We start from the raw sequence: 9,768 nt of genomic DNA on the forward strand, positions 1-9,768 counted from the left end.
GGGTTGCATTACAGGGTGCTAGATGACAGGGTAAGTCATGTGATAGTAGGAACTGCAGATGCTGGAGAATCCGAGACAACAAGGTGCAGAGCTGGATGAACACAGCAGGCCAAGCAGCATCATAGGAGCAGAAAGGCTGACGTTTCGGGCCTCCAGTGGAAACGCACCCTGCATTTCTGAAAAGGTTGGGTTTAGAAGTCTCAGCCAGAAATGTGCAGCAGTCCAACAGTGATTGCCAATCCTTGATAAAAGCATTGGAAATGATGACAGCAAGGCAGTCAATGAATTGCCCCATTTCTGATGAAGGATCTAGGCCCGAAACACCAGCCTTTCTGCTCCTATGATGCTGCTTGGCCTGCTGTGTTCATCCAGCTCTGCACCTTGTTGTCTAGGGTAAGTCATGTGGCAGGTTTGTAAAGTGGCAGGGTAGGGAAGACAACACCATGGGTAGGATGTCAAGGTGGGTAGTGGAGCAGGGTGGAGGATTGGTAGGATGGATAGTGTGTTTGGATAGTGATGTTGGCTGGAAGGGGAGTTGAGAGGTCTAAGGAATAAAGTATTGGGGGAATGGAGATTCTGGAGGTTTGGAGGGTCAACAGAGTGTCAGGGCTCAGGGTGAGGGGATTCAGCAAAGTCAGTTGTATGGCTACCCAGCAGTTAGACATGGTTTTTAATCTGTGTAACATTACCTGTGTAACTATCGAGGTAAGTAAGACAGATCTCACCCAAGTCTCCTATCTCAGAATTGGAGACAGTTGTGCAGGGTCCCCAGTTTGGGAATTGTCCATTAGAATTTTAAACAACTTGAGCAATGTCATTCAAGTCAGTGCATTGAGACTTTCGAGGAGTACTGACACAGATTTTTCAGGGTACATCTGGGCTCTGACTATCCAGACAATGGGACATCTGGGCCTATGTGCTGCTCACTGGAAACAGTTTCAGTGCTGATCTCAAGTGAAGTTATCTCATTTATTCACAAGCACCTGAACCACATGATTGACCCCTAGATGACTACCTACTAGTTCAGCCGTCCATTGTTTTCATTAACTCATCTTGCTGAGGATCAGCGTGAATTATCAAGTTTCCATTGAATTTGCAGTCTCCTTGAGCAAACATCTGAAGTTAAACAATGGTCCAGCCCAAGCCTCCCTTAAGTTAAGAGTCAGAATTGGTAACCCAAATAAAACACTAGGTAACAATCAAATTAGTCATTGATATTATTTGAACTCAAGCACAAACTGAAGAATTTCTATGCGATAGGGCATGTACCTCAGTAATAGCAACTGCTAACTCAGATCAAAAGCACAGACAAAGCTTTCTGACACATGATGAATCCAGTTTGATATTGTTAACCACACATGTGTAGTAATCTGAGATGATTCCTGGGTTGGTGTGGGTTTGAAACTAAGATTTCTCATTGTTGAAAGTATTGTTGAATACAACAGGCAAAAAGTCTTCTGAATTCCTGAAGATAACTGTGTTATTCAAACATTTTTGTCTTTGTGGCTCACTTGAGTTCATAACAAAGCCTTGCATGGGCCATGTAAATTTCATGTTCCTGACATGGCTCCTGAGATGCTGAAATATAAATCTGAGCTTTTTTCCATTTAATGTTTATTAAACAATGAGACAAAAGTGGTTAAAATAAACATCGAGTCATAGTGTCATACGACACGGAAACAGGTTCTTCAACCCAACTGGTCCATGCCATCCAGGGATCCTAAACTGAATTAGTTCCGTTTGCCTGCATTTGGCCCATATTCCTCTAAACCTTTCCTATCCATGTACCTAAACAAATGTTTTTTTAAATGTTGTAATTGTACCCGCCTCTACCACTTCCTCTGGCAGCTTGTTCCATATACGCACCACCCTCTGTGTGAAAGTGTTGTCCCTTAGGTCACTTTTAAGTTTTTCCCTTCTCACCTTAAACCTATACCCTCTAGTTTTGGACTCCCTGACGCTGAGGAAAAGACCTTGTCTATTCAACTTATCTATTCCCCTCATGATTTTATAAACCTCTTTAAAGTCACCCTGGAGCCTCCTACATTCCAGGGAAACAATCTCAGCCTATCCATCCTTTCCTTATAACTCAAGCCTTCCAGTCTCAAACATCCTCCTAAATCTTTTTTGCACCTTTCCAGTTTAAAAACATCCTTTCTATAGCAGGATACCTGAATTGTATGCAGCACTCCAAATGTGGCCCTACCAGTGGTCTTGTATAGCTGTAACATGACGTCCTAACCCCTGTACTCAGTGAGCTGACCAATGAAGGCAAGTGTGCCAAACGCCTTCTTCACTACCCTGTCTATCTGTGACACCACTTTCAAGGAAATATGTTACTGCACCCCTAGGTCTCTCTGTTGGACAAGACTCTCCAGGGCCCTACCTCTAACTGTGTAAGGCCTGCTCTAGTTTGTTTTACCAAAATACAACACTGTGCATTTATCTGAATTAAACTCCATCCGCCATTCTTTGGCCCACTGGCCTAGTTGATCAAGATCCTCTTAAATAATCTTCACTGTCCACTATACCACCAATTTTGGTGTCATCCACAAACTTAATAATCATGCCTCCTATGTTCTCATCCAAATCGTTTATCTAAATGGCCATCAACAATGAGCTCAGCACCGATTCTTGTGGCACACTGCTGGTCACAGGCCTCCAGTCTGAACAACAACCCTCTGCCACCATCCTGTCTTGCATTGTCAAGCCATCTTAAAACTCTAAGTTCACAAAAGAGAATAGTGGGGGTCCTGATTTATGAACGCTCATCACCTATGAACCAATCCCATGTAGAGGTGTAATTTTAAGTGCCCAACATACAAATATCTACTTACAAGCAACTGCTTTATGCTGTCCTGCATCATGTTCCAATTTGTGCACAAATCAACTTGCAAATGGTCTTACAAATGGAATCTATTTGCAACCTATGGACTACCTATAAACCGATAAATAAATACTCACTAGCAGCAACCATGAGCACTTGGACTTCAAGAATGGGATGTCAGGACAGACAGGTACAAAACATGGTTTGGGCAAGATGGAATAATGGTATGGTTGGGGTGGGTGATGAGGGAGCATAAACACAAAAAGGATATAACTGCTCAGTGTAACCAAAGAATCCTCTGCCTTGAAGTTACTATGAGGTTTTGGGGAAGGGGAGGATTAACTCAAGCTCAGCCTCACTAAAAGTCTATGACTGTCTTCCTGGATTATTTTTATCCTTGAAATTTCCAATAATAATCAAAACAATAAATCCACCAATTAAACTAATGATTTAGAGCCCAAGGATGTGATCTGTGTGGGTGACTACTTTAGCTGTCTGCTCCTACCACACTCAAAGGACAATAGGGTAGGTCAAACAAAGCTAGTGCTATGCCTGAGGCTTCCCATGAACAATGGGCACCACAGGGACTCGAGTGCTCTCAGTTGAAATGATCGTGGGCAATGGCTGACCCTTGGTAACAGGATGATTCCTATGCAGGTTCATGAGTTTCTGCCAATGCTCTTCATGTGTCTAAACAGGTTAATTCAAACCACAGATCTTTGGGTACATGGGGCTGACGTCCATGAGTGGGATCCTGCGTGCAGGATTTGTTTCCCCTCTCTCATCATTAAGATGTACTGATTGATATTATAAACAAACTTTAAAGTTTGAGCGGCTACCTGAATAAAAATAAAAGGGGGCACCTATTGTTGGATGTCTTTTATTGCGTTTTTTTTAGCATTCGACCAACTCATTGTGTACCTTGTGCTGCATTTGGACGCCAGATAAAGAGTCCAGTTGGCAGTGATATTGCTTGGAGGCGTAATGAACACAGAACTCGACTGCGCTCTGGTGACCATGTCACACTGATCTCGCTTGAGGTCGCTATTGGTAAAAGTCTGTCGTCAGCGTTCGATAAGGGGAAACAGTTAGTAAAGCAACCTCTTGCCATCGGAGGAAACTTTCAATCCCCGCCTGCTCCATCTAACTTGGACACACCCAGTTCACTGGCTCCGATTGAATGAAGAATGAAGCCAACGAGGAACAGATGGACAAAGACTGGGTGTAGAGTCTGACGTGCTGTGATTTGCATAAACGCCGATATAACAACCCCGGCGCCCAGGCATTTCGCCTCAGTCTCGAGTGAGCATCGCCTGAGTTTGTTTGTTTCTTTGCGAAGTGTAGACGAACGGTAAGCGGTTATTTGTAATTCAAGCAGTTTGCGCAATCTTAAATGTATTATTGCAGAAGTGGGATGGTGTCGACTGTTCCATTTTTTTTGTCCTTTCAGTCAAAAGCCCTCCACTCTCGCTTACTCCTATCGTAGCTGGAGTCGGAGGGAATTGTTTTGCGAACAATGTGTTCCGAATTTGGGGGCGTTGGTTCTAAGGCTGCTCCTGAAAATAGAATATTTATTGTGAAGATTTAACATGAAGTGAATGTTTCCTTATCGAGCTTCTGCATTAGTTGGGGGGGGGGTGCGGTGGTGGGTGGAAGAAGAAGTAGAACATTTAAGTAAGATGAGGAATCTCCTGTTGTGTTGGGATCTAATGTCTGCAGCGTTTGGAGATACGCATTGATGGGTTTTCTTGAACTGGGAGTTATTCCTGATTACTCTGTGGGCGCTTAGTGACTGCCCTGTATCTGCGTGAGTGAACGAAGATCTGGATACAAGTTGATTTCTTCTACCTCGTGCACCGAGGTTTCGATGACCGTGATTTTTCAACAGTGAGCTGCAGTACAGCGACTGCTCCCCTGTTGCTGTAAATTATGGGCGTCGGGGAAGTGTACCTGAATTGACCTTTTTTTTTTCTTTCAAATGTACATTGTTCTAGTGCAGATAGTTGGGACAATGGCTGATGAGAAACCCAAGGAGCTCGTGGGAGAACTGCAGCAGGAGATCACTGGATTCGAAAAGAGCAAACTTAAAGAAACAAAGACTCTGGAGAAGACCGCATTGCCGGACGCAGCAAGTAGGTGCAGTTAGAGCGAACTGCGGAAGCCACTTGCTTTTTCTTTCTCTGCTCAGTGTAAATGAGGCGGGTGTGGTCTTTTAATCCAGAGACTGAGTGGGGGTTGGCGCTGGGGAGAGAGGAATGAATTTTCGAACAACTCCATAGCGTTTAAGCAATTCTGTAAACGCAGTGACTTGGTTGGAGTTGATGCATATGATTAACTTAAACGCATTTTCAATTGTGTGCAGAATCTCCTATGCGTTTTTATTCAGCGATATGTTTTGGGGAAGGAGTTGAAAATTTTAAACTAACGTTCCTAATCTGCCATTATCACGCTTTAATGTATCTTCTACCCTTCCACTTTTAATAAAGAGGAAGCAGTATCGCGCTTTTGTTTGCATAACCTGAACTCTTCCTCTGCGTAGGATAAAACGGATTAAATTTCAAATTTAAGGGTGAGTTTTCTGTGGTGGTATGGTGTAGGTCGGCACATCTCGGGTAATGAGAGGAGCATTAAATTGGGCTGTACGCTCCAGAGACTGGAATGTGGAGACTTTGACCCGAGTTGTAATCTAATACTTTTCCTTTTCTCTCTTAGCAATTGAAGCAGAAAGAAAAGTGGCAAAAGAAGCAGCAGCGGCACAATGAAAGTGATTTTGTTTTCTGACTTGCACTGTACATTCCACAAGCATTGCCTTCTAGCTATGTATTTCCTAAAGAAAAAAAAACTTTGGATATTGAGTGACCTGGTTGGCACCTACCCCCATCAATCTCCTTTCTTTCCGCACCCAACCCTTCCACCCCAAATCTATTTTCTCCCACTTGCCCTTCCTTTCCTTTTTTGGAAAGGGGGGTAGGGGAAATTTTAACTACTGACCATCTGGCTGGCTTAGTACTTCTGGTGGCACTAAAGAGCTTGCATGTCTCAAGAGGAGCCCAGAAAAGACTGCAGGAACCTTAATAACCAAATGCCTGTGAATGGAGTGAAGATGTCAAGGACCTATGCTCAGTTCAATCAAATCAACTATGTAGAGTGCCATTTTGTTAGGTCTCTTGGCATGCACAGTAACTGATTTTGGTTTTTGTTTTGATATGCAAATAAACATTTGAAATCTATTCAGACTTGTTGTTTGGTTTTTTTTTAAACATACAAATGGACTTTGACTGGTCACAAAACTCTGTTGGAAGAAACTTAAGGCATGATGTGAAGCGGGGTCTTTGATACGTGCAGCAGGTCTGGCAGCATTTGTGGAGAGAAATAATTAATGTCTTTTTTTAAATGTTTAAAAATTCTGCAGTAGTGTCCTGTTATGGCTGAATCAATAGATTGGGCCACAAGTGTGTATTCTGTCATGTATAAAGATCCACAGCCTAGTTTTATATAATGTAGTAACAGTGAAAGAATTCAGTTATTTCAGTCTCTGAAGCAACAGCAAATTGAAGATGAAAAGTTTGCTGATTCCTATTTTTCTAATTCTGAACAAATTGAAGTTCCTGGTAGTTTGAATCAAAAACCCAAATCCTAATAACTCAGCACTAGGTGGGAACTTTTTTCCCTTCCTGCAGCTAACTAAAGAAGCAGATTTGCCTCTATATGGGCTAATTAATTTGTGTCAAAAGTGCAAAATACTAAAGTTCACTTCTTCAACACTGAGGAAATGGCTACAGTGTAAACTAGGCTCGCTTATATTTAAAAACCCAAATCAAAGCAAAAAACTAGAAAATATTCATCAGGTAAGGTGGCAATTATGGTGACAAGCAAAGTTAAGGTGATTTGGGTCAACTCTGTATAATCAAAGCAATGAGTCAATCTTTTCAGAAGCACTTAATATGCAAAGTTTCAACAGTATGTGATCTTTGAGTAGAATTTGAGCAGAAGGACATTCTAAATAGATTTCCATAAATTGTAGGCTTTCTTGCACTACAGATTTTAACTTGATCTGTGATACAGTATCATGAGTGACTTGTAATTTGCTGGCTTGTATCTGACTAATTGGACATCATGGGTCAAGCAATCCCAGCCAATTTGGTTAAATGTTGCCTATTTGAATGTAGGTGTGAGCCAAATTGGTATGGTTGATAATATAATTAACCTTCCGTACATGCCATTTGTTATTCTTCCAAGATGTGGAGGTGTAGGTGTTGGACTGGGATGTACGAAGTCAGAAATCACACGACAACAGGTTATAGATAACAAGGTGTAGAGCTGGATGAACACAGCAGGCCAAGCAGCATCAGAGGAGCAGGAAAGCTGATGTTTCGGGTCTGGACCCTTCTTCGGAAATCGCTGTTTTGGGTCTGGACCCTTCAGAAATGGTTCAGAAAATTCTTCAGCACATCAGGTTATAGTCTGTGTTTTCAAATAAACCTGTTGGGACTATAACCTGGTGGTGTGATATCTGACCTCATTCTTCGAAGCTTGAGTGTTGCAGCATATTGTAGTTATGTAATTCCGCTCTTTCTGAAGCAGTTAACCTATCCTGGGGAATCCCAGAGTAGCATTTACATTTAAATATATTGCTTAAATAAATGTTGGATATCTGGAAATATAACTGAGCCTGTCTTTTGGAGGTTAAGCAAATGTGTGAGCCTGTTCGATGGTTGAGTATGGCAATAATGTCAAAGGCATCCTGCCTGAGGTTATTTAGTGCAGCAATTTAGTTATTGATCTGAAAGTATGAATTGTTTTTTTATGTCTGGCTAGGGGAAAAGGAACAGTAACAGGGGGAACCATCAGATGGAGACCATAGGAGGAGAGCCCACGGAAGTTTATAGACCCAACAAGGCCTGTCAACCACCTCAAAGAAGCATTGCATGAGATGTTTATGCTTCCCTTGGGTAAGATGTGTGTCACTTCCTGCAACAAACATGCAATTCTCTGGCACTGCATTTGTAACAATTACTACTATGGCCTTCAATCATTTTGCCTCCAAGTTACTGAGACTGTAACTAGGTATATCAACATCAGCTTTCTAGTTACAGATTAAAAGTTGTTTTAGTCCCACAGGATCCCAAAGCTGCTTTCTTATAGAGACAACTAGTGGTGAGTTTAACCTGAGAGTGACTATGCCTCAGATGTGGGGCAAGGTTGAGAAGTTGGGACCTTTATGGTAACCTTCATTGATTGTAGATTGTGCTCGTACTGAGTGAGTAATTGATGCTGGCGGCAAAATTTTCATTCCAGATCCATAGTCGGTGGAAGGAACAGCGATAGGGCCCTTTTTTTTTCTGAAGAAGGGTCCAGACCCGAAACATCAGCTTTCCTGCCCCTCTGATGCTGCCTGGCCTGTTGTATTCATCCAGCTCCACACCTTGTTATCTCAGACTCCAGCATCGGCAGTTCCTACTATCTCAGTGATAGGGCCCTGAAGTGCACAAAAGTAGCAAGCTTTCCCCAAATCTAATGCTGCATTGGCTGCAGACAAATTCTCATGGTGCAATGAACAAATCCTCTATTGGCACAAATTGCAAGGGCTCCCATTTCATTAATAGGTATATCTTGTATGATTACAAGCGGTCCTTAATTAATATCAATGCCTGTTACCCTGGCAGCTGTACAATGCTTTTAATTTGTGCTGATCCTTCATCTTCTCTGTCTTGCCCCTTAAATGTCAAGTGAGGTACTGGCAGTTTGAAAACAAAGACAGTGTCTGCACATTTGACTCTTCTCAGAAACCTATTTTCAATATGTATACTATATTACCAACACCAGTAAAACACCACAAATATTCTATTTTTACATTGTTGAATTGTGGTAAATTTTGAATGAATGCACAATTCGTTTATAATCGAGCTTCCACATGCTTGCATCTTTGGAAAATATGTGAACATATTGGCTGTCTTATCTTCTGGTTCCACAATAACACGAACTGGAATTCTGCTATTATCATATGTGTCGTTATGGGCTTTTCTTTAGCCTTGTGTCTTCCTGCATCAGAATAGCAGTAATCTTTCCAAGGAACAGGACTTAGTATGGAATTTCACTCAAGTGGCTTCGGACTAAGCAGATTGTTTCAACCAAAGATAGCCAAGCCTATCACTCTGCCCATCATCCATGAGCACACAAACAAGTGACACTGAGAATGATTGAGATGTTGCTCACCATCAGCAGTTATGGTTACTTAATTCAAGAGACAGCAAAACGATGGACATTTCTGGCCTCTGTAGTGTTGAGTCATCTAATGGAACCTCATAATCAGCTTATTGAATACAACCATTGAGCCAGCCAGATATTGAAGGTCATTAAACTAGTTTTTATTTCTGGGGGATTAATTCTAAGCATACTTGCAGTTACCAGAAAATATTAAAATGCTGCTCTGGATACAGGCTGACAAAGGAACAAGGACAAAATCTTAGCTTGTTCTGAATAACTCCTTTGGTCAGTGAGATTCTGTAAAATGACACAATATAAATTATTGCAGGAGAGGATATTAATCACAAGGTGCTTGCAAATTTCAGTTATTTTGGTACTGTGATGTCTTTGTGATAAACTACCACTTCCTCAACAACCCTACTTCCTTAACAACCAAAGGCAGAAAGTAAGATTCTAATACAGACATCAAAGTTACTCTTATTGATTTGTCATCAAGTGAGTTCCTTGCACAAATAAATTAGGTGGCTTGAAAAGAATTGCTTTTGTGCATGTATCACAATACTCAAAAGGTCTTGCATTTACCACAAATTACTACTATTTCCTTATTTGGTAATAATGCAGTATCTGGCAGAAAATTATTGTGGCAATCACGCCAATATAAATAGAAATAGGTAATGAAGGAAAAAATATATACTGCAGCAGACTGAGATAACAAGGTGTACAGCTAGATGAAC

General features: G+C 41.5%; 1 long non-coding RNA gene across 2 annotated transcripts; it reads left to right on the forward strand.

The window, feature by feature from the left end:
- The first annotated feature begins 3,936 nt into the window (after positions 1 to 3,936).
- LOC109915053 lies at positions 3,937 to 6,057 on the forward strand. 2 transcript variants are annotated; one of them, XR_002258526.2, is made up of 3 exons: positions 3,937 to 4,178; positions 4,827 to 4,959; positions 5,540 to 6,057. It is a non-coding gene; the product is annotated as an uncharacterized LOC109915053 (long non-coding RNA). The 2 variants fall into 2 exon arrangements; XR_007263161.1 differs by having other exon boundaries at positions 3,969 to 4,178; positions 4,822 to 4,959.
- Positions 6,058 to 9,768: the final 3,711 nt, after the last annotated feature.

Source organism: Rhincodon typus, chromosome 11, assembly GCF_021869965.1.
Source record: "Rhincodon typus isolate 14 chromosome 11, sRhiTyp1.1, whole genome shotgun sequence".
In the NCBI taxonomy this organism is placed as follows: Eukaryota; Metazoa; Chordata; class Chondrichthyes; order Orectolobiformes; family Rhincodontidae; genus Rhincodon; species Rhincodon typus.